We start from the raw sequence: 25,397 nt of genomic DNA, 5'->3' as shown, positions 1-25,397 counted from the left end.
TTTCCAGCTCACCCACCTGCAAAATGGGAATAATAATAAGCATTTAAGGGAAAGTATTCTCATGTCTAGCTTGAGACCTCTAATGTTAGTCTCTCCAGAGGCTCGGCAGAGAGAAATAGCTTCTAATTCACATGCTTTGAATGAGCTTCTAATGGAGCCTGCTTCTCCCTGCTGGCCGTAAGGGAGACCAAGTTCTCAGCTCAAGCACCCCTATATCAGGTGCTTCAGTAACACGCCAAAAGCCAGACACTGTGAGCATCTTCTTTCATACCTCATCCCACAACCATCTCCATGCTCTGTGGAGCAATATCTGATTAACTCAGCGGTTTTCCACATATGCAGAGAGGAGTGGGATGCGGGATGAAGACCGTGCACACACCCAGTGATCAGTGAGAGTGAAAGAAGTAGTATTTCAACAGCACTTTACATGGATTAAGCACAGTGAAAATGCTATTAATTATCAATATGGTCAGTCATTATTATTCATTAGTGGTTAGAGAAAACTACTGAGACTCGGGATTTTTGCACTTCAGTCCCAGGATTGCTTGCAACTGTGTGATATTGAGCAAGTTGCTTCACTTCCCTTGTCCTCATTTTTCCTGTCATTAGAATATCTGCCTCATTCTTAAGTGTGATGTGAACCTTAATTAGGCTTGAAAAGAGCTTTGAGGACTTCTGGTGAAAAGTGAAATATTAATGTCAAGGATTACTATACAGCAGATGAGACGGAGCGATGGTCTCATCCCTATTCAAAGAGCTCAGACTGGTGCCATGGAGCACTTCGACAGCTTGTGAATTCTACCCAGAAATACTGAGGGCAGAGAAGCACACGGAGCCAGTTATCCTCAAAGTGACAGCCAAGAAGCACCACCGGGGAATTCACATTTGGAAAACCCATCTCTCCACTGCTTTCCTTCCAGTTGCACAGGCAAACTGCCCATTGGTATGCACAAATGGATATTTAGGCACCTAAATATCTGCCCCTGGACACAAAAATACAATTTGTGAGTGTGTGTCACATAGAAGGACTAGCACAGAAATCAATCTTTATTTCAGAAACTCTTCTCTTTGGTGTTTTTTAGCCTTTGTGTTGCTTATATGAATTAGGTCCCTATTAGAGATGAGCCTCATGTCCCAGAAACTAATGTGCTTTGCTCAAGAACCAAGACTTTCTGCATTTCATCATCATTCTGTTCGTTAATGATTCGGCTTTCCTGGCAATGATGAGAAAAGTTTATCTCCCCTGAGTATTTCTGGATGGTAAAATTACCACGTTAGTTGTGGGCAATTGATGCTGTATTAACTCGCCAAGGCTATATTGCCACATTTAATCACAGTGTTTGGAAGCCTGGCCACCTTCCTTCACACCTCTGGTTGCAATGATACTCTTTGTCCATTACTAATTTATTTGATTTGCTTTTATGCCTAAGATAGTGGCTGCCAGCTTCTGGCTGCTTGAAAGTGTAACAGCAAGATAAAATGAAAAAATGACAGTGACATAAACACTACTGAGAGGTCTTAGTCTGCATTTTAAGGATTGTTGTAAATCAGAGCGGTGGAGAGAGACAGGTTAGCAAAGCCAATGCGGAGAGGCGAATGTGCGTGCTGGAATCTACGTATTCCTGTAAAGCACATCTACATTTCACTTATACCCAGTGCTAATAACACTGCCATAATGTTGTGGAAAAGACGGCTGTGCTGATAGTGAGGTCAAGCTCTTGCACAGTTCCTTCAGCTCTCCAAGGGTCATTGACTGAGTTACTACACATTCCCACAGTGATACAGCCACATTTCCTTATTTACAACTACCACCCTTCTTAACATCTGCCAGTCAGAATCAACAAAATACATTACTCTAGGCTGTCACGTACAATAAATTCTTCATTTCAAATGTCTTGTAACTTCTGTTTTCTAGTAGTCTCCATCCCATTGTAAAATCCAGCTAGCCTACCCAAAGTGGAACGCCAAACCCGAACAACTGAGCTGAGATGAGTTACATGCCCACACGTACACACTTTTTGTCAGGACGTCGCTGTGTTTTGGGCAATGTAGCAGTGTCACCTCACGCAGGTTCTCTCTGAATGTGACCACCTGCTTCCCTCCTCCAAAAGGCTGCACTCAAGAAAGTTATATTAATGCAATTTCAGGCTTGAGATGTGCCATCTGCTAAACTAGGAGACCCTAAAGGTCAGTTCCCTACCAGAACCAATGCTTGGCTGCTCTGCTGTTGCCATCTGTATTTTTCACATTACTGTTTATTCTGTTACATGTGTGCCATAGTGTGTCAAAATGTTCACAAACTATAAAAGCAAATGAGCAATGTGACAGGGTTCGGCGCAGTAAAGACAGTAACTTGAAAATGATCAGATTTTGTAGACTTAAAAATCTCAGGGCTTAACCTTATGTAAACCCTTGGTTTTTCAATTTCAAATCTCTACTCTTAGTATTTGAAATCTTGCAATATCCTTATTCCCTCCGCACGTTCAGCAGATCAGCATACCTCTCGTGTTAGACTAACGAAGTACCACACGTTTGAGAGGTCTTTGTTCAGAATAGATCATTCTCTCTGTTGTAGAATGTGCGACTACTGGTATCAATTGCTCCTGTAGGAGTTTTTAGGTCAGCACAGCTACTACGTGCTGTAGCAAAATCATGCCAAAAGCTTTGGTGCTCAGCTTCATGTGCTTCCCATCTCAAATTCAGCTTACATATGAACAAAGAAAAATGCTTGGGAAATATACAGGTATGCAAAAATCCCCACATTTGATGATTTACTTGGAGGTGACTCTTTTTTTAAAACATGCAGAGTCACACAGTATTGGAGCAAACTTCTGTGTGGTTGATATTTCTTAAATGAGTTCTGACATGCATTTGCTTCCACAAACTTTTCTTCTTTGATGGGCTGCAATTTCAGGATTTTGTTCACTTGTCCAGGTTTTCCAGTGGTTTATACCAAGGAGAGAGAGGCCTCTGGAAATGTTTGATGTGTCTCCCGCAGTAGTGACCAAATGTAGAGATCGTTCCCAGCCAGCCCAGCGTTTCTGGGCCGTGCCAGACCAACGGCTCTTGCCTCACCTTGAGGGGCTGGAGATATGCAGGGGGGCTGATGCACCTTGAGCCACCTGCACTGACCGTGCGCTTGCAGGTCACCCACATTTGCACCTTCCTGGAAGCTCTCGGCTTCCCGGGTGTGGGACTGTCCCGGGATGTGACCTCCGGCTTTGCTTCATTTTACCAGGCAGGAGCAAAATCCCGTGCTAGCACAGTCAGCCCTGTCAAATCGACATGAGGTTGGTCTGGCATGTCCTGGCTACAGGCTCAGCTGGTGTACAAACCATAGGGAAAAATAATGTAAAAGAAAAGCTGTTCGGATGAGAAAATGCCGAACTGCCTAGAAAGGCTGCTGTAACACCATTGCTTTTTTTTTATTTCTGGATCAAAAAAAAGAAATGCCAGTCTGACCCATATGCTGGAATCCATGCAGAACCCCAAAAGACCTATATACACGCTGGAAGACAAGTGCCCATATGGCATCTTCATTCATTCATTGCAGTGCTGGTAGGCAGCAGAAATACCGCAGGGAAGAATTGGGGCTGAGAAGATATTTTTAATAAAACAGACTGCAGTGATCTATTATAGGAATAATCACTGAGCCTTTTTCACAAATATCTAAATTTCTATCTCATATACTTTCCCTTCCAGTTCTGGCAGAGAAAAAGCAGAAAAGAAAGCTTTCTTGTACTCTAAAACACTGAGAAAATTTCCCAGTTACCAGTGTTCCACTGTATCAAGGTTACCGTTAACTTCATTAATATTCATTTTCATTTACACTACTGCAAAGTCATTAATGTGATAAGAGTGTTATTATCTTTATAACAATAAGTATTTATTAAAAGCATGTACAGTGAAAATTGGTAATATGATGAAGTATTGAAAAGTAGAATGCAATGAATCCCTTAGGAAGAATAATAAAGATTTTTAGCTCTCTTTATTCCTCCCAACAACCTCACAGTATAAAAAAAAGCAAGATAACAAGGCAGGCTTGAAGTCACTTATCAGAATTTGCAAGTACTCTGAGTGTTTATCCTCAGTGAAAGCTGGAGGGATCCATTTCTAGAAAATGATTATTGTCTGCCCTTTTAGCAAGAAGCTGTCTTGCTGGTTTTGTTTAATTAAACCGCCACTGTCAATTACTGCCTGCAAATAACATAAAAGTATTGAATGGTGAACTTGGGAAGGCACTCGGCAGTCACCAGGGCACTGGGAGCTCCCTTTGCACTCCCTGCCCATTTATCGAAGGTGGGAGGTCTGGTGTGAGATAAAATTCCTCATTTCTGTCCATTCACCGCTTCCTTCAAGGAAATAAAAATGATCCATAACTGATGTGGCACCATTGATCAAAACATCAGCATTTGCATCCCAAATTGCAATATTTGCTTCAGTCCCGCATGCTCCATGTTTGTCGAGCCTTTCCTGTTGTCCTGGCCAGGGTTTCCTCCCAGGGGGGCTGGAGCAGGATGCTCTGCTCCGCTCTGACTCCCGCTCAGCCCTTTGGAGCACTGCCCCGGCCAAATCGGGTGCTCCTTTTCCCCTCGCTACTGGCACATCCCTCTATTTCCCATTCTGTAATCAAGGTTTTATTCCTGCACTATTTTTATTTTTTTTCCCCCTCCCCCCAGGAGAAGAAGCGGTTTGCTTTATGCTCCGCTATTTACCCAGGCTCTAGGGCCAAGCAGTACGTGAAGGTAGAGCAGTCCCAGAGCACAGGAAAACAAAGAGCCGTCCTTTCCGCCCGTACACTGTGTTCCCTGCAGCTCGGCTGGAGACTTCCTTCGGCAACAAGAAGTCTCACCACCGGGCTGCAGCTGAGTCTGGCAAGTGTTGCTGCGTGAAAAATGACAATCTTTTTTTTTTTCTTTTAAACCGGTCACCAGCTGAGCAATGGCTCCTGGAACTTTCCTACTGCCAGAGAGTTGAAAAGTTGACCTCTGATAAACTTTCTGGGCCAACAACCTCACACTCGCTGCCACTGCGCTGTAGGTGAGGACTGCAGCGTGGTTCTGGCTGCCCCAGCAGTCCTCTCCTTTATTAAAGTCTCCCCTTTTTCATCCCAATGCTAGCCCCAAAAAAAGTGTGAGGACAAGTGTTAGCGACATATATGGTCTTGATTGAATTGGATGTAACCTCTGACCAAAGTAACTGAATTCTCAGGAAGATGCAACCAGAGAAGTTCCACCGTCAAGTCGTCTTCCTTTTTGGAGCGTAATTTTGCTGTAGGAAAACTCCCCTTTTCAGTGGCATTGAAGGCATTGTTCCCTTTCCCGTGGCCACCCATAAAAAGATTGTTCCCCATCACATCCATAAAAAGATTGTTCCCCATCAGCTTTGGATGTTGAGGACAGTTGAATCTGGGGTAAGATTTTCCGTGATGTATGTGGGCTGTACAGTCAAGATAGGATGTACCTGGATCCACGCTTTATTTTCAAGGTGTACAGAGATATGAAATACCATTACAGCAGAGTTTAATGTTAATTAGGTTCAGTTTTCCTCCTGCCTGTTTGCTCCACCACAGTTCACTTATTTTATTTGTGGGTAGATTGGACCAATGTTCAAGTACTTACTTGAATACCTGTTCATCCCACATACCCATAGATCTTTAATGCCATTAATTTTTGTAATGCTCTCATCACAGGAGGAACTCCAGCATCCCGACCCACTCTTTCCCAGAGGTGTGCTGTTGCCCAGAGCCATTCCCATGCTCTCTCAGGGTTTGCTGCTGTCCCCCAGCTCTGCTCACCCTGCCCGAGGTTTCGCTCAATCTTTTTAGCAAAGAAGCCTTCTGTTGCAGCAAAGGCAAGCCACGGGGGCCTGGGATTGCAAAAACATCTAGATAAAGTGTGGGCTCATGGGAGCTCCTGTGCTCACAGAGGTGACGTTCCCCACCACGGGCATCGGGTACCGCATGTCACACCTCCTGGGGTGCTGCCCTGTGCTTGCAGAGAAACGTGGTGCCTGTGCTCGCTCACACATCTGCCCTGGAAGATGGAGAGGGCTGGGTGTCCTGGCCTGGGCAGTCTCGTGAGGATGTAGAGCAGGAGGAGAAGGGGCAGCAAACACTGCTCAGGCTGCGCTTGGGTACCAGGACAGTCAGCACGGGGCGGGGGGACTCTGCCCTTTGAAACCATGACTTCCAGCAGTTACAGCACCGCTGTCGATGCCATTCTCACGTGTACCTTGGGAACATTGTTCCGCTAAATATTTTCTGAAGTGTGCTAACTTTACTTCTAAGGTTCTGAGCAGCTTTGCCTATTTCAGGCACTAAGCTGAATTTATATCAAACGTGAATGCGATAAAACATAGAGGTGAAAGAACCACAGCTAAAGCGATGCATTCATTTTATGTCCCAGATGCCTTCACTTATTCCTTACTGTTTGAATCCTCTCTTCTCTCCTTATTGCAGATTTAGCTTTGATCCATCCTGGCAGAATCAACAATCTTTTGTAAAAGTTCTTTTCAGTCTGAGCCCTTTTTGTGATAACAACTAAAACAGTACTGAAGGAAGATTTGGATTATATTGACGAGTGACTAGACGATTGATCTCACAGCCCAGGAAATGAAAAATACGCTGAAACTAATGTGATTTTAAATTTGACCAGGAGGAGGGCATCAGGATGAAGCCAACCACAGGTCAGCGTGGAGTGTCATTCTGTGGGGACTCCAGCCACCTCCAAAAATCAAGTTGTGGTGTTTGTATGGCATAAATTCAGCTTCTTCAACTCACTGTGGACCTGGTTTACTCCAGGGAACATTTTCAGCCTTTTTAATGCACCTTACTCCCATCACCTACAGGCTGTGGAGAGGCGGCAGTGCATTCTGCCTCGCCCGGGACGATTCCTTCTTGAACACCTCCTTTCCTACCCCTCGTTCACCAAAATCCAGCTTTCATCCCCCTTTTCTGACCGAGGGCTTTCCCCCGGGGAGGGCGGGGGAGGACTCACAAGAGGTTCTTCTCTGAACTCCAGTTGTTCTGCGGTGAGGAAAATGCGCCTGTTTCTGGCACAGGGTCCTCAGATCCCACCGTCAGCTGCTCAGACCTCTTCTCATCTCCGCTGGGACTTGGCTCGGCGCAGCAATCATGAGGCAGGTTGGTCTGAAGGGAAACGGCGATGCCTGTCTGCCAGTGTGCTGGGAGTTTTTTCTTCCTTTTTCTACTGTAAAGCATTCTTCCTTCCCCAGGCTGCCCTTAAGAATCTAATTAGTGGCCTAATTACAACCCCCATACTATGCCCTAGCTGCCCTTTGCTGGCTCATGTTCTCAGCCTGCCTTCCCTTGTCGATATGATTTTGCGTTGTAGGTCTGCACGGTCTGCGCTGCTTCCCCTGTGCATCGCAACGTCACTGCGCTCCACTCAATCGTTGTTTTTATTCCGTACTCCAACAAAATTGAACTCTGAAAGGACTGTAAATTTTCAGCCTTGAGAAGCTCTTCATTAAGTAACAAATAACTCCCTGCACCTACTCGGTATTACCCTGCTGGTGGCGGTTTGTCACGCGCCGTGCCTTCCTCCCCGCTCAGCCCACTGTGACAGTTCCACTCAGCTGACAGAGCTGCTGCTTGCCAAATAACTGCACGTTCTAGCGTGTTTTCTGATCCTCTGGCTTTAATATAAAGGCAACAGCAACACTTTTATCCTCGTTGCATTCGGTTCAAAGACTCGCGCTATCTCACCGGTGTTATCAGATGTCGGCAAGCAGTATTTCCCGGGACCAAGATCCCCGTACTGCCCTACAGGAATAGCTTTTTGTGGCTTCAAGAGCACTGCTGTTGCTAATGGCATTTCCACACAAAGAGGTGCTGTCCAAAATAATGAGCTACATTTAATACATCAGCGCTGTTGTTCCTGACACTGTCTCGCCAGGGTGCCGGGTAGCTGGGGTGCCTCTGCAGCCCAGCTGCCCCAGGTCTGGGGAGCAGTTTGAGCTCCAGCTCCTTTGCAGATCCTACCTGCCTTTGGGGCAAGTGGTATCACAGATCTCTGAAAGGTGCATTATTGATTTTCCAAGCACAGTGCATCTAAAAACCAACCACCACTCTGAGAAGTATGCCATAAAACAAATATTTCTTTCCTGCTGAAATGCATTATTGAAGCCTCTACCCTATAAATCCCAAGTAGATAACCCTCTCCATGGCACCTTGTAAAATAAGCAATTTTCTGCTACCAAGGAAACAAATTCTTTTTCTCAATCCTATCTAAACTCCACCAACATGGTGACAGACACAACATTGCATCTGAGTTTGTTTTTGACAGTCTCATACATTTCTAACACTGTCAGCAAAAATAAATGTATGAAGCTTTTCACTTTGAAGAGCTCTGGAGCAAAAAGGACTTTCTGGGACCTGCTTCACCCTTGCCTATACCAGACTCTATGCCCTAACCTTTCCCACGATTTCCACCACTGCTTCATTGCGAGGGTGAGGTAGAATTGAAGTGCCAAGATAAATCCAGCCCAAGCTGCCTTTTTGAACAGAGGGCGTGAGGCTGGAATTAGAAAGGTAGATATCACAGATTCCCATAAATATGCTTCTTCCCCCCTAGAACACATCAGGATGAAGCTCGCCATGCATCGTACTGGGCAGAAAGAAGGAACATCTGCCTGCTGCATCCAACAGCCCGAACTTGCATGCACTATCATGACACAAGGGCTTTAGATACCAGCACCTCGAACAATATTCTTGGAAAATTCTCTGAAAATGCGGTTAGTGCCTGAGAAAAGCAAGCTGCAGGGCACAGTCTTGGCTGTGCATACCCTGGCCATCGCAGCCCCGGCTAAGAGACATGGAGCAGGACCTGGACAAGACCAGTTTTGCAGCAGCAGGGTGTTTGAGGTGACAATAGCAATTTTGACTACATTTTCTAGTTTCCTAATGAAATTGTCAATGGTTTGTTTCAGTAAGGCGTTAGCTTCATTGTTTCTTTGATTTGGGTTTTGTGGTTTGTTGGGTTTTTATTTTAATGTAACACTACAATACTGTTTCTTGATGATTATTATATCAGCAAATGTTAACAATTTATTCCAGTTTGGAATTTTAAAAAAATTAAGAAATTCCAGAATTTGCCTACAAAATGGAAGTATTTTCTAAAAAGCTCTAATCAGCTACCAAGACATCTGAAAATATTATCCTGTCTTCATCCATTATGAGCCTATGCAAGTATACAAATTTATTTCTCGGAGTGAGAAGTCCGTGGGATCATTCATTTCAGAAAGCTATGTAATGTCTCTCGCCAGTGTTCATTTCTAGAGCAATCAGGAGAGTTAACTTAGCAGTTCATTGTTATTTTTCTGTTCTTTGATGCACAGAGTGTACATGCCCTGTACTGAGCAGCTGCCAGCAAAGGATTCGGTATCAACAGCCATCAGGGTCCACATGTGACCGCAGATTTTCAGTACAGATATTTCTTTTTTCTTTTAAAGCTGAAGTTAAATTCAAGAAATCTTTATCTACATTAACATGTATTCAGGGATTAGCTGGAAGCCAAAATAAATTAGTTTCATATTATGGGTGAAAAAATGGCTTGTTCTCCAGCTCGGCAAAGACAGATCATTCAGCGTAAATCCCTCATATTAAAGCCCTTGCTTCTTACTACCAATACAGAATTCCCAATGAGAAGAAAACATGTTTTCCTTTTCCTCCTCATTCTCGCAGTTCACAGAAGGTGTAGCCTAAGCATTTGAAAGTATTTCTATTTCAATATTCAAAAAGCAAAGCTTAAGTGGGTAGATATTGCAGCAGGCTCGTGTAATGGTGAAGAGCTGGACTAGAACCACTCTGCATTATTATACCGGGATACTGGGGCAAATTCACAGTCACCTCCGAGTCCAGCCAGCCCATGAGAGAGCTGCATAAATATTTGAGTAAAATCTTCAGGGAGCTGATGTACTGACTGACAAGGGTGATACCAAGCAGCTTATCATATATCTATCCAAGGAATATCTTCAGTCTGAAAAAAATGTATGAGGGACTGCAACCTCACATGGGGATGGCGAGGTTGCCGTTTTGTTTAACTAGTTAGAGCAAGAAAGCGAAGTATGCCAGGTCTCAGAACTGACTTCTCTTCAGCGTTGCTTTTCCCCTGATAAAACTTGTAACAAGCTGCTTTCCTTGTGTCTGAGGAAGAAACCCAGAGCTACGTCCATGAGAAAGGACCCACAGTGTCACTCAGTCCTGCCACGAAAACCAATTAAAATTCCTTCGCAGGGAAACCAACTTCGGGTTGGTTTTTATTTTCAGCCTGCTATTATAAATAATAGCAAGGAAAAACAAAGTTTTTAATTTGTGCAAACGCTTTGACAAAGTTGTGCTTCGTCTTTATGTAAATATTGCTCCTGTAACCCTGCCAAGGAAAGGCCTTGAGTGTCTGCAGCCAAAAAACCCAGACCTGCTCCTATGTGAGCCCGTGAGCCCTTCGTATAATTCCTGCTTGTGGCTGGTATTCCAGCTCTTCAAAAACTGCCTACGAGCCCCTCCTGCCTGGGAGTCCAGGCTGCCGTTCCCTGCCTGCTGTGCAGCATTGCAGGGGCAGCCATGGCAAGCTTTGCAAGGAAAAATACTTTTGTTAGACCAACTGACAAAGCTGGAGAGAAAGGGCAAACTTTCAAATAAGCAATCCCTTTCTGAACATTTGGACTTGCATGCCTGGGTGCTTATCTGTTCTTTTACAGTAATCCAATAAGAGATAAACTCTCTTCCCCTGAAAGCCATTACCTCACTTAAACCCTAGACAATCATGGCTAAAATACGACAGCTAACTACAAAGATGATGGCAGAGACAAGGAGGAGGGAGTTTGCTTAACTAGAGACAATAACTTTATACAGAATGAACAGAAATGTAATAGCTCTATTGCGTAACCTGGCTGTATTCCTCATTTCAACTTCTCCAGTGGGTTGCAGCCTGCATTGAAGTGGGGAAGGGAGAGAAACTCCAGGCAAATTCCAGCCGGAGGTGGTATCTGTAGGATGTGTCTCAGCTCTGAAGTTTCCGTTGAATCTCTAGCTCCTGTATCTCATTTGATAGCAAACCCGAACTGTCAGGCACAAGGCTTTTCCCAGTGCCTCTGGAAACGAGGGGTTCAATTAATTTTTGCGAAAAGTGATGTGAGAATCAACAGAAATAACGTGGTTTTGAAAAACACAGGCTGAAGCTTGAAAACCTGCAGGCATTTTGTGATTCTGCCATTTCATAACCCATGAGCTTGCAGATTTGGAGATAAAATTACAGATGGAGTTGAATTTTAAAATCCCATAGGATGAGCTCCTTGATTTTGATGAGGCGTCCAGACTAGACTTCTCATTCCAAGATAGGACTTGCTTACATTCCAATCTAAAATTCAGTAAAGCCACACATGGGGTAAGCCTGCTGTTTTCCTGGGTAGAAGAATCACCTCCTCTTGTGTATAAGCAGGCTAAGGAGAAACCTCCAATAAAGTATGAAAATCTTCTAAATTCTGCTCCCGAGTCTACGCTGCAAGCATGACTTGGACCATTCTCCAGCAAATCATTGCTTTAAAAAAAGATGGTTTTGTACAGAAGTTGTGTGCAAGTGGTTTATTACTCTTCTAGGTATCTGCAGGTGATTTTGTGATCATAAAATTTTGCACATAGAAATTTTCTGAACATGCCTTTTGGTGCCAAGAAAGGTAAATGCTGGGGAGCACTATCTGCCAAGGAATTTGTAGTTCCTCTGTTATAGGCAATGCTTTTAGTAGATCTGTTAAATAAGTCAGTAGACATTCCAATAAGCAGGGCTGGCACTACAGCATCTTCCTGCATAGAAAAGTCTGTGGGCACATAATGATGTGGGGGTTTTTTTTCCAAATGTCTGTTGTTGTCCAGGAACAGGAAAAAAAATCTAGTTATGGTTCACTGTAACACCATATGCAAAACTGGAGTTATTTACAAATTCTCGTAGTCAAAACTACACCCGGCAAAGAAAGAGAGAGGGAGATCTATTTGTAATGGAAATCCACAGGAAATCTGAACTTAAAAGATAAAATCTTGTTTTAAAAGGCAAGGTGTGGTAGTAAAAATGCCCAATTATTTCTTTGTTTTCATATGCAACCTGGTCTCACTCGTGAGTGCTGTGATATCCCCAAGAATAACTTCCCAAATGCCAAGAAGATGGAAGATTTCCTTGCTATTGTCCTTTTACTGGTTTTCCATAGCAGTTATCATTTTCTGCAGAAGCAGGAGAGCAAGCACAGGTCTCCATCCCACAATCACTTCCACCATTCACGTGTACAATTTTCTCTTATCAATTATAGTCCAGGGAAATGAGAGAACTAAAATTCTCAGGTTAAGTAAGCTGTGCTGACAAGCCGTGAGTGGGAGCAAGGCCTTAGCTCCAAGTTATCAGTTGACCTTACTATGGCCAACCAATTGAAATAGTTAAATTATTCTGGTTTTTAAGGTCAGGAAACGGTGAAAGAGTGAAACTCTTGCAGGAAAGCATATTTTACATAATGCTGCTCTCAGCCCTGAACCAAAAACACTGAGAATAGCCTGGAGGAGATCATGGTCTTTCATCCAGTTCCAAGAGAGTCTGGAAACACTCACATTTAAATTTGTTAACGATCCTTTAACTTCTTCTCTCTTTCCCCACCTCCCTCCCCCCCTCCATCTACCGTGGTCTCTCCATATGTGCCTCCTTCCTGTTTATTAGTTTATTTTCTTTTAATAAAAGAAGGGGAGAGGCTACGATACCTTCCCCTGGCCTCAGCTTCTTTATGATGGGCTCACTCCACCCATCGCTGTGAGCACCGCTGTCCCTTCTCCTGCTGACGTGGCCACCTGCTAGATGGTTTCTCATTAGGTACGAAATCCTGGCGTCATGCTTACTGCTTGTACCTGCTGCCCCATGAGCAAGATCCTGACTTTGCCTCCTCTTCCCTAGTGCAGCCTGGCTAACCAGTCCTCAGACAGGGCTTTTATTCCTTCAGAAAAAAATAAAACCACAAACCCCACGCAACCGCAGCTCCCATGCTGTCACTTTGGCTGCACATCTCTGCACTTCCAGCTGTCTGGCCAGCACCTTCCTTAACCTCTCCGCTTTGGTTTGCCCATCTCTCTGAAAGCCATGGAAATGCTTTTCCTCTCTCTTGCTTTGCAGCATCACAACAGTGGGAAGTTGTGCAATTTTATAGCCTAAAAGGTTTCTCGCCCTGCAGGGCTGCTCAGCTAAAAGAGAAATCAATGGTAGGGTCGAAAAAGGTGTCGAAAAAGGTACGCGGGTGTGGAACACTGTCTCTGCAAAACGAAGGGGTATTTGCCGCATCTGTGGGTCACACGGCTAACCCAGGAGAGGGGAAAGTTCTCACTTCAGAGTGCTTTCCAAGTGATAAAAAGTATTTTAATACGAGCAATACACTCTTGATTCTTGTATGGTATTTGCTGTCTCCTAATATTTAATTTTAATAACAAAGTGCTTAATCCTCTTAATGAAATCATTACATGCTGAGTCCCTTGGTTTACAATCAGAAAACCAGAAGAAAGTGAAGAGTAAAATTTGGTTTCGTCCTTTCTTGTGCTCCCGGTGAGTGAGGAGGGTACAGCAGCCGCCAAGGAGCGGCTGGGCTGGTACAGCAGCTCTCACCCACCTCCACCTCCTGCACAGCAAACAAGCTGCCAAATGATACCGAAAATGCAATAAATTCTGATTTTCTTTATCTAGTACGCATGCTCTGCCAGACTACCAGAAGTGAAAAGTCATTAAAAGTGGCAGAGTATTTGAGTGCTGAGTTGTCACTGGGTGTACAAGAGGCACTTCACTTTTGAGACAGAGATGCCATCTCTTACATCGCCCCTGCTCTTAGTTAACCAGCTTTTTAAGCATGCTGATGTTGTTGTTCTTGTTAATGCATTCTAATTCCACTCTTAATGGTTTTGCACACTCATGCATAACCAGGGACATTGCCCTGAAGAACTGTTCGCTGGGAAAGGGTGCAAGAAGCCAAGCCAGCAGTGGGAGGGGGAGCATGGGTTTCTTGTAGCATCAAGTAAACAACAATAATGCCATGTACCGTGTAATTACCACCGCTCCCTCTTTGTGCTCCTTGTGTCTGCGGGCTGGGTTCATTCAGCAGGGAGAAGAGGGAGAGGGGAGAAGGCAGGAAGGAGAGGGCGATACCTGCTCCGGCAGCTGCCCGTTCCCCCCGCTGGCGGGACACCCACGAGCTGACTGCACCCGACGAGGCAGCAAAAATCAGGGGACAGCAGGTTCAGAGAGCTGGGGGGCTGGACTTGGAATGGGATGGGAACGGTCGCCCTATTTTGTTACCTCTCCCCACGGGAGCAGTCCGGGGTGAGCAGCCGTCAGGCCCCCAGGGTGAGTGGCTCGGCCGTGCTGTGAGGGGCACCAAGAGCCAAATGTGCTTCCACCTGAGGGGCACCAAGAGCCAAATGTGCTTCCATCATGCCAGAGCAACATTCCCAGGAGGAGATCAGCTCTTGCACAGAAGACATAGCGGTTTGATATCCTGCTGGAGCACGGAAGCACTTTTACAGAGGATCATTGCCATGGCGATTGATTTCAGATGTTAGAAGGAAAGCATCTTGTGTCTCCTCCAAACAGGCGCTGGAAGGTCGCTCCCAGGTCAGCACAGGCTCCTTTGCAGCAGAGCAAAGTGCACCATATGCAGGCCTACCTCTAATTAGAGACCTGCAGTTTCCCACATATGTATTCTTAAAACATCTGTAAGCATAATTGCAGTACACCAGTTAAGCAGCTTAATATGAGGCAGGCGTTCTTTTTCACCAGGAGATTGCCTTTAACGATGCAGCGTACAGTAGAGTTTGCAGATAAGGCCAGAAGTGCAACCTAATTATCTCTCTGCTAGCAGCTACTGTACTTAAACTTACATTTCCATAGCGGTATGCCAAGCTTTTTGTTTTCTTTCACAATGACTCCCATCCCTCTTAATGCTTAATTCTCCACGCACTTTAAAAATTAAGGAAACAGCCCCCAGCCTGGGCTCCAGCTATCAAATTAACTGCAAAAAATGCTCTGGAGCTCGGTGCCATCTCCTTATGCCTTCCCTCTTCATTGCTTTGACGTGTGCTGATAGCGCTCTTTTGTTAGCTGAGGAGTATATTTAGTATCTGTTTTGCAGGAATTATTCTATTTTTGCCAAAACACGGGCCGTGGTGTCTCTAGTGTGGCAGAGGGTGTTCAGAAGGAGCGTTCGGCTTTCCTCGAGACTTTCAGCAAGGCAGAGTTGTGGGGAACTATTTGATGGCTGAGACATAGTTCTCCCTTGTGGGATTTTTCAGCCTGGAAAAAGAGATTAAGGAATCAAATTAAGGTTGTCTAAAAATCTGAGCTGTTTTCCAGGGACTTTTTATTTTTAACTGGTTTTCTGTTCTCTTTCCTGCTTGCCTGAAGTGTCACCCCATCTCACCTGGGATGCTTGCAACCTCATGAGGAAACTGTTGCTTCATAGCACTGGTCTGAGGCACCTTTACAATCTAGGACCTAAAGCTGGGGACCACCTGGGGATCATTTTGGGGGGAAAGGAGCCAAAGATAGGTCCTTTCTCAAGACAGGAGTCCAGCTTTCACCCCAAATAAAAAGACTTGAAAGATCTGTTGGATCATCTGTTTGATGCCACGGGGGTGGGAGACTGGAGTCTCTACCTTTGCTGGAGAAGGCACTGCAAGGCTTGAAAGTAAAAAGCAGAACTGTGAAGGTTTCTACCATCACACAAAGTCTCTGGATTTTTTCTTTTTTCTTTTTAGCATGGTAAACAGACAGAATGAGAAAAGCAGCCGACTAAAGGAACTGGATTAAGAAGAAAACGTTTTATGAAGAAACTGTTGTCTTCCAGGAAGAGGTCAAAGCTAGGCTGGAGAAGAACATACAGAGTCACTTAAAAGTCAGAGATGCTAGATGTTGATATGATTGAGAGTGGAGAAAAAGAAATCAAGACATCAGTGCTTGCAAAAACCAAACGGAAATACCCGGAGAGGTCAGAAGGAGAGGAGGCAGCTGGGCAGAGGATCAAGGCTGTTCACATTTTGTGCGGCTCCTTCCCTCCTGTTTGCTTGCGAGGTGGTGAGCGTGGTGTGTGCTAGGGGAGTGAAACACGGGTATTGCTGCTTGCCAAACAGATAAGCACCTTGCAGCCCCCAGCAGCTCCCTCCACCCAGGCAGCGCGGGAGCTTTGGTTTGGTTCGAATTTGTAGATTTTTTTGTCTCTTGTGATAACAAACTTCAGTAAGAGATAACCCCCTGCGTGACTGCATAAGCTTCCTGGGAAGAGTCATCTCTTGCGTGTACCTTCCTGTGTCACGGCAGAATTCTCATCATCGCCTACACCAGTTGCACAATCCAGCCCCTATTTTCCAGCCCACAGAAAAGCAGCGCGTGTCCAGCTGGCTTACCCTGCCATGAATGTGACCTGTGGGAACTGACAGATCATGCAACTTCCATCCCCCCACTGACTCATGGACCTCCTCCCCCGTCTCCGATGAGCAGACCAAACCACCAGCTATGTTTGGAGCAAGGGTTGCGCTAGCACCTTCTCCATCAAGCAAAGACATGATCAGAGAGGGATGTGGGAAAGCTCCCAAAGACCTCCTTGCAGATCTCTAACTGCATCTGCAGAGCCTGTGGAGGAAGGCACAAGCGACCACGAGGATATCAGCACTGCTGCTCTTCTAGTTTGCAATATGCACAATGCCCCGATGGGCCAGATTTTGTCTTTAGTGAAATCTTATGGTCACATCCAGGACATCTGCTACAGCGCAGTGACTATCCCATGGCATCAAAGGCTGGGAGCATGAAAAACGGGCTGGACAGTCCTGGTGCCAGGTGTCCAACCTCTCCAACCTCTCCTGATGCTGAGGAGGAGCTGCCACGGCACTTTACACCTCCACCCCCAGCAAAGGGGATGGTCTTCCCAATGGCAGGTGATGAGCATTCATCCAAGACTTTAGGTTTTGGCTTATTTTAGAGTCAATGGGGAGCAAAGGATGGCACAAGTGGTCCCAGGGAAGTTCTTCTCTACAGACTCTAAGGAGACCTTAGAGTGAGTTCAAATACAGATAACTAAATTTTAAGATGTGCGTTGCTCTCACGCCACATGCCTTAAGTGTGACCTGTTGCGTTGGCTTTGTCCTCACCCAAAGCCTGAGAATATACACTGGGGATTAATTTCTCCCCTGGAGTTCTGAGCATCAGAATTGCATCCTAGTAGTCATACTGGTAATCTTTTTACACAGCCTTACAAAAAGTAAATAAAAACATAAAATATTTCGCTGAAAGATTTGGACTGTCAGAAATGACACTCATCTGCCTCTGATGGTGAGCCATATTTCAGTGTGTTCTTCTGAATAACAGAATAGAAATAGGCTATATGTTTGTACTAATCAAATTGGGAGACATTTTCATCCAATTATTTTTTTGCCTGTAAAACCAGTGAAAGCAAGAAAAACATACATTAGTCTAAATAACTCTAGTTACATTTTGTGTGGATTCTGTTTGGAAGCAGATGGTTATGAAGGCAAGTCTTAGCAAGTATTTTAAAAGAATATAATAAATGCTGTATAAATAAGACGTGCCTGATGTCTTGCTGTATTTCTGCAGGATCTGAATTCTGTTGTGGTTCAGACTAAAGGAAAATAGAATTTTGCAAAAGAAGCTAATGTGTCTTCTTCCTCTCGTACTATAATTGGAAGCAGAAGCTAATTTAAAAGCAGCTTTACTTTTTAATAATCCATTAAACACAAATTTTCTCTGAAAATATTTCTCTGTGTCAATCGGCCCATAATAAAACAGGATACGCTACAGCTATGGGTCCAGTTCCTGCTCCCGTGAAAGAAGTTTAACAGTTTCAGCACAGGTCTGGGCTTCAAGTGGTCTGTATCTGCTTCTGTACCTACATCTGCCATACTGTGTGACCTTAGATAAGTCAGTCTCTGAAACTCAGGTATCGTCCTTGAATAATGAAGGTAATTCTCTCCTAGCTCACAGGGAAGCGATGCACTTTACCCAAGCAGGGTGAGGAGATACCAGTTTCAAGAACAGTGAAGAAATACCAACAAAATAACAAGTTCCATTTTTTCAGTCCGGCAAAATTCAGTATTGGCCTCAATATCTAAGAAATGCAGAAGGGAAACTTTTGTTTGCAAAAGCAGAGAAACACATACACATCAGTGGACAATGTCGTTTCAGCATTATGAAATGCTGACTGTTTTTTTAAGGATCTAAAGAGAACATCCTTTGCAGATGTTTTTGTTCCATGAATCACACTTTTAAAGGCTTATTCAGTATTGAAAAGCAACTTGGTTCTACTTGCATGGTTTCATTCAGCTATGTGTGAAGAAAGAATTAGCATCCATCAATCTTTCTCAGCTATCTTTGATCTGGGAGCTGTAGCGATCCATAGGGTGTGCCACCTACATCCTGCTATAGTAGGAGCAATGTGCAGTTTTGCTGGGGATCTGGGTTTTCATCATTAGACAAGATAATATTAACAAATTAAAGATGGTTAAGGCTAAGGCTATTGCCCTTTTGCCCATCCTCATTGGTGTCACTTAACAAAACACCCACTCTTTGGGTTGAGTGATGTGATGGCTGCACAGTGGCCAGCCAAATGAAAACAGCACCAGGATGCTGGTACAAAATTTAAAAGGAGAAATTTTTTTCACTCACTGAGCAGGAGAAGCTGGTGGGCATTGAGAAAGGGTGGGCCCCAGTGAGGGTGGGCATGGTGTGGAAGGCAAAGGCATGCAGAAGGAATGAGGAGACAGTGTGGGCTGACATCTCTGCAGCCAGGCAGGCAGGGAGGCAGGGAGCAAAAGCTCAATAATTCTACCTCATCTCATAAAGCGCTCATCTGAGCACTGGGAGCAATTCGCTAATGAAGAGTCTCCAGGCCATAGGTAAGACACTTGGCTCTGACGGACTGCCACGGAGAAGAGGCACTGACCGTGGTGAGATTGAGCAGCACACTTCAAAGAAGACCCTGGGTGCAGTGAACAGCCATGAGAAGGAGTGCTGTGGCTGCCAGGAAGCCGTGAGCGAGGGATGAGAGGGAGGGGAGCAAGAGGGACGTGGCACTGCAAACATGCAAAAAGTCCAACAGGACCATGGCGTACCAGGAGCAGCTAAATTTAGATTTGGGTCAGTTTGGGGAATGAGCTGAACCTCAGATGGACCTTGTTAGCATGTTCATAGAAATCTAGGTATGTGTGTCTTACAAAAGGGAAGCCGGAGAACAAGAATAATTTGGGAACAAGCGCTTGAGGACTGATCTATTCAGGGTAATTGTAGCTGAAGGAGATTTTTATCTTATTGTGTCACAGTTTATTACAAAAATCCTTCTAGGTAACTTTGACCATATGTGGAAACTGCTCAGTAGGATATTTTATCAGGGGGAAAAAAATAATACGAATTGTGTCTGAATTACAAATGTTATTAAACAGGAAATCTTATCACAATATGTGATATTGCAGTGAACCATTGGATTATGTTACCCCAGTCAATGATTCCAGCTGGGAAGTGATTAATACAGCTCGCAGACATGGAGATTAGCTCCATCGGCTGGCCAGAGGGTGAGCTCTGATACCAGCTGCCACTGGGTACCACATAACTGGCTCTCCCAGTAGCCGGTTAGATAATACGATAAAGATTTCGGAACATGGTAAGCTCTTTCCGTTTGGCAGAGTTACAGTCATACCTCTTCCTGACCAGTCCAGAGAGATTTTATTCGTGACCACACATTTCACATTAACTATTGGAAGTTATTGGATTACAGCACTTCAGTATGAAAGGTCAGCCACAGAGTGGACTGTGAGCAACTCTGGTTTTGCTGTAGGTCTGCATGAGGATGGGTAATCAGATAATTGCTCTGCGTGCTGGTTTTCTACTGATTTCTGTTCTAGTAGCTCAAAGATATCTCTGTAGTTTAGAGCAATATTCTAGTGCTCTTGAGAAAGCACTTAAATAAGCCCTTTCTCTAAAGTGGACGTAATATTTCCATGCAATTTTCCTTTGGGTCTGAAATGTTCTGTGGCTGCAGAGGTTTTCCTGGAAAGCTAAAGGGGAAAGTAAATTTAATTTGACTGTTTCTTGGTTACCTGACCTTTCATTTTCTGTGGCATTGGGATTTTCCAATAGTCTAGAATCTTAATTAGCTTCTTCTCTTGCAATTACCTTTTTTCGTTCTCAATTCTACCATCTTTCCAGTTGCTTCCTAAGAACTAGGGTTGAGGTCCACAAAGAAAAATCCAAAATCAAATGGGGAAATCATCACCTGGAGTAACTCATGGTGTCTCTGCTGACTTCTTCCTAGTCCAGTATCGAAATAAAATGAAAAATACTGACAATTCAGCTGAAAAAATGCAAGTATCCTGATTTTTCCACATGTTTTCTTTCAAATTCATTGAAGGCACAGGGATGGCCTGTGCACTTCTCTGCCCCACCCCACCCCCCACTCACCCCCCAATTATTGTTATTATAGAAACAGACCAAAAGGACAGGATTTTTCTATTTTTATATTTGTGTGCAGTAATAGTTCATCATATACTCCAATGGCCTTTCTGCTGTAGGCGGGACTTAAACTCTACAGAGGCTAAAACTCATTAATTTTTGACTTAACTGTGGTTTTTATCCTGCTAGCTTTCACAAGCTATTTGTTCCTTCCCAAGATAGCTTCCTCCCATGAAGCAGATTATTTTTTTTAACCTCAGAAATTAAACTCCAGTTCCAACTATAGACAGTTTTATTTCATATGCTAAATTTTCACAATCAAAGGCAGAATCTCTGCAGAACAGGTTTGGAAACATCTGGCTCTTTTCTTTCGACTTTTGAGTCTAATTATCTCAGTGCAGATTATGATTGCTAAGTATGAAATCAAGCTGCCCAGCCGCAACAGTCTTGGAGAGTTTGGGGTTTGGGTGGGTTTTTTTTTTTTCCTCCCCCTTTGAAACTATTTTCCCCACAGCCTTAAATCATGCTGAAATGGAAAAAGTAAAAAATATGTACCCAGAGAGCCGTCCACATGTGCTGGCACTTGGAAACACCACCACAGGAATTTTCTTGCTGTGTATTACAAGAACCGGCCGCTTTGTGCAGAAACCAGGGACGGTGGAGGGCTCGGGCGTTGGAACAGCGATGGAATCACTGCGCTCGTGGGGACACTGCCCTCGAGCCGGTGTGCACGGGCAAGGGACAGGTATCGACCCAGGGAGGTGAACATCCCTGGGCTGATACAGAAAGTGGTGGCTGAGGGCTCCTGCTGTAAAGGTCTGCCCAACGCGGGATGGAGAATTTCTCATCTGCTGCATCCATGGTGGCCAGGGGGGCTTGGAAAGCTCAGGTCTGATTCCCTGCTTGCTGCCTTTGAGTACATCACCCATCTCTGGATCTGCAAAGCAGTGGCCACAGATCTCACAAAAGAGATCTCAGTCTGTGATTCACTCCCTGTCCATAAAATGAGGGCAAGGAGTTACCTGACAAGAAATATATTAAAAGCCTGTGGCACTGAGGTAGCACAGTTAGAAGAATCATGGATAGTAAGTGAAATAGAAAAGGAGATAGAAACAAATTTCATTATTAAACGGGGGGGAGGATGACATGGCCTCCAGTTGCATCTGCTGATGAATCTCCTGCCATCTCCATCAGGGGAGCATTGCTCCGCTTTGGCTGTCTGCTTTGAGGACAGATGCTCTGCTTGGCAGCGTTGCCCCCAGAAAATTCAAAGAGAATGGATTGAAAATGTGTCAGCTTTGGAGACACCAGGCACCTTTTTCCCCCCCCTCCCTTTTCCCCCAAAAGGAGCAGAAGTGCTGAAGGAAGAGAGACTGTTCCTTTGTCATGTACAGAGTCCCATCTGCTCCAGCTTCAGACCCACGCCCCAGCCTCCCCTCCTTGGCTCACCTCGCTCTCTGCCAGGTAGTGTCTAACACATCCACCCACGCCGAGGAAGGGAAAAGGGAAAACAACAACAATGAATCACAATGAACCAACCAATCTTTCCATACAGCCTGGAAAACTCCAAGGAGACACTGCTGTTATTTCTGTTCTCAAACAGGAGTGCAGACATGAAGGTGAGGACCAGGGGAGAGTGAAGGCTCAGAAGATGGGAAGGAAATCCTGAGGGAGGAGAGGATGTGCTCCCTGCGCACAACCCAAATAACGCTGCGGATGGAGGGTCAGTCGGGGCGTGCTTTTCCCAACTTCAGCTAGGTTTTCAGGAATAAGTACATCTCTCAGGCAGACGCACATGCCAGTGACACTCATTATTCTAGCCAACAAACACCTGACATTTTTTTTTTTGCACTACCTGATTTATATATCCTGGGAACCAGGAAAGGCTTTCTGCCATGGAAATAAAAAATAAAATTAAAAAAAAATCTAATAAAGAATGAAGTTAGTTGAAAAGCCAGCTTTCTTTGTAAATGACAGATGGTGCTTGGTTGTAAAGGGTGAGGGGAGTCATCCATTAGTGCCGCTACTTAATGCTGCATTCTTTGTTTTAATTATGCAAATGCACTCAGACACCACAGCACAGATGCAGGCTTACGGGGGAAAGTATTTCATCTTCACTATTTTACTAATGTTCACCATTGCTCTTTAAGATATTAAAGAGCCCAAGTCAGAAGCACTTTGTAGGAATGCAGACATAAGCATAATGAGCGAACACGGCCCCAGTGGGACCTGGTGTCTCAAGGCATCGTGCTGCCTTCAGTTTGTACATGGAATTCGCACGTCTGCTCTACTGTTGATAGATGACGCCAGAGCACATAGACATAAACTTTTCTTAATCCCATGTGCAGTTTAAGGAAGTCACTAGCAGTGTTATGTGATGTCATCCATACCTTCCGAGTGACTCTGGAGAGACTTTAGTGTTCTTTACTAAACCCAGAGTATTTTGGGGGCCCCTTCGAGCCACTAAGGCAAGGTCAGATCGCTTTGCCACAGCTCCACACGTTGAGATGTGCAGTTCCCAGGTGCTGTGCACACAACCTGCGAGCAGGAGTCAAAGCTCCTTTACCCCTTCCTCTCCCCAACGTAGCCCCCCAACCTCCACACGCATCCTCTCGTTTGTACAGCACGTTATTTCAGGCTCAAATACGCTTCCCTTGGGCTTACATCAAAGCCTTCCCATCACACACGGAATATCCACGGCTCTCCTGCTAGCCCTGTGTGAGCTGCTGCCTGGGGAGCTAACCACAGCTCTGCTTGTGGGTTTGGGAAGAGGAGATCCCATCGTCTGTGTGGCTTAACACGGCTCTGTTTGGCATTTTCGTTTAAGCTATGCAATTAAAGGAGGCCCCACGATACTTCGGGCAAGAAGTTTGGGATTTTCCTTTCAATGAACTTTCGGGTCATCTTTAAAGACAGGTTAATTAATCACATTTTAAATCAGAGGCTGTCTTCAGCAGGTCTCAAACACAAAACAACTGTGTCCACATGTCCCTTTTTTACCCTGCTTTGCCGATCAAATCCTGCTTTCTCCACCGAAGCCACCTGTGGCTTCGCTGGCAGATGCTGCAAGTGGAAGTCAGCTCAGAGGGCTGCTGGTAAGAATTAAGGGCTTTAGCGTGAAGACCGTAACTGCTTTTTCTTAGTCTTTGAATACTTTCCACCCTGTCATCATGTGGAGGACTTGCACACTTCAGTTGTGATTTTACCTGCCCAACTCTGCATTACTACCAGTCCATAGACACCTGCATCCACTGGCTGGAAGCACACCCAGCATACCCTAGGTCAGCAGCTTGCTGAGGTTTGTGACCTTCTGGGGAGGCTGAGTGCTGTGACACCAGTTCCCAGGAGCTGAAGTTGTGCAGAAGGGAGAATCAGACAGGAGGCGAAGGGACCCACAGTGGTGTTAGTAAAAGACCAAGCCCCAGCGCAAATGCCCTTCTCACCTTACTCAGGTCACCTTTGTGAAAACTGTCTTACAGTGTATTTCGAAAGACAAGTTGTGGCATGGTTGCACAGAGGAATTAATACTAAATAAGGTTAATGTGGCATAGGCTAAATACAGGGGAAGACACGTTTGGTTGCTGGTGGGCTACAGGAATTTTGAAACAGTGAATCCCTCAAAGGCCCATGGCTTGCCAAGGATCATTCCTTGGCACAAGGCACAGCAAATGAGACCATTTACAGATCATTAGTCCGTGGTGACTTGTGCAACAGACCGTTCTTCCACCATATTCTGACTTTCTGCACCGTTCAACATTGATGGTGGTGTCTCCACCCCCACACTTCCGAGGCTCTGATCCACCTTTCCCCTCACAAAATTCAGTCCCAGGGTAACTGGATGGTGGTGAGAAACCCAAATCTGCAGAGGGCAAGGATGAGGAGGAAAATAAGGATGAGGGGAGCTCACCTCCCAGCTGCAGGGATGCATGAGCCCCAGTGCCCATAGTGATCCAAGCAGTGGTGGGAAGAGCAGAGATGTAGCAAGTGGTCCAGCCCTTGCTGAGTCTCATCTCTCCCCCAACAGCTGCTGCTTCACAGGTAAGAGACAAGCGTCCAGAGGAATTTAGCCCTCAGGACCCTGGGCTGGCTCCACATTTGCTTTCCCATGGTACCTTCCCCATGCCAAGCACCACAGCCACCGGCACTCCGCTTTGCGTGTTTATATTGCCAAGCTGAGAGGAGGCTTAAGAATAACAGACAGGAGGACCTATGGTATTTCAAAACACTTCAATGTCAATCACAAATGATGTTTAATGAGGCTCCTGCTGTGAAACAGTTTCCAGAGATGGGTGTCTTAAGTTACAGGACACTCAATGTTTGGGTATAGGCTTCTAACAGAAGGACTCGAATCAATAAAAGAAACCACTTCTCTACTCACTGTACAAAAATACAAATACCAATTAGCCCATGAGTAAGCCCTTGAAATCCTATGTGAATTAATTATTTAAGATCCTCTTATTGCCTCCTCCTTTCATAATTTCAGCCACTTACAAGGCTAATTTCAGAAAGTCTTCATCGTTATTGTCACAGGGTTTCTGCTCAGCCAGTAGAGGAATGCTGTCTCACTGGGTGTCCCTTACCGCTGCCTGATGGTCCACAACCAGCCAAGGAGGATGGCCTAAGTGGCACTGCTCTGTCAGAGCTGCTGGAAAAGCGCACGGCAAAACCAGCGGAGTGTTTCGTGTCCTGCAACAGAAGCTGGTGGCTAAACCAACTCAGCTGCTCAAGTATCATGGACAAAGCCAGGAGATGAAAGACCAATGATATAATATTTATTTATTTGTCTGTTTGTTTGTTTGTTTGTTTATAATGTATATATATTTCATATATAAAAATAAATAATTTTCTGTAAAAATCATCTGGGAGACACCACAAGAATTATCTGAAGGGAAGGGTAGTACAAGAGCAAAT

General features: G+C 44.9%; 1 long non-coding RNA gene across 1 annotated transcript in view; it reads left to right on the top strand.

Annotated features, from left to right (window-relative positions):
• The window catches only part of LOC308069985, a 34,398-nt gene that overhangs the window by 6,639 nt on the left and 2,362 nt on the right, over positions 1 to 25,397 (top strand). Inside the window, exon 1 of the long non-coding RNA XR_013930580.1 lies at positions 1 to 25,397. This exon is cut by the window's left edge and continues 6,639 nt beyond it. This is a non-coding gene — a long non-coding RNA (uncharacterized lncRNA).

The sequence above is a fragment of the Falco punctatus genome, assembly GCF_963210335.1.
Source record: "Falco punctatus genome assembly, chromosome: 9".
Classification (NCBI taxonomy): domain Eukaryota; kingdom Metazoa; phylum Chordata; class Aves; order Falconiformes; family Falconidae; genus Falco; species Falco punctatus.
This window is presented reverse-complemented; position numbering and strand designations above follow the sequence as displayed.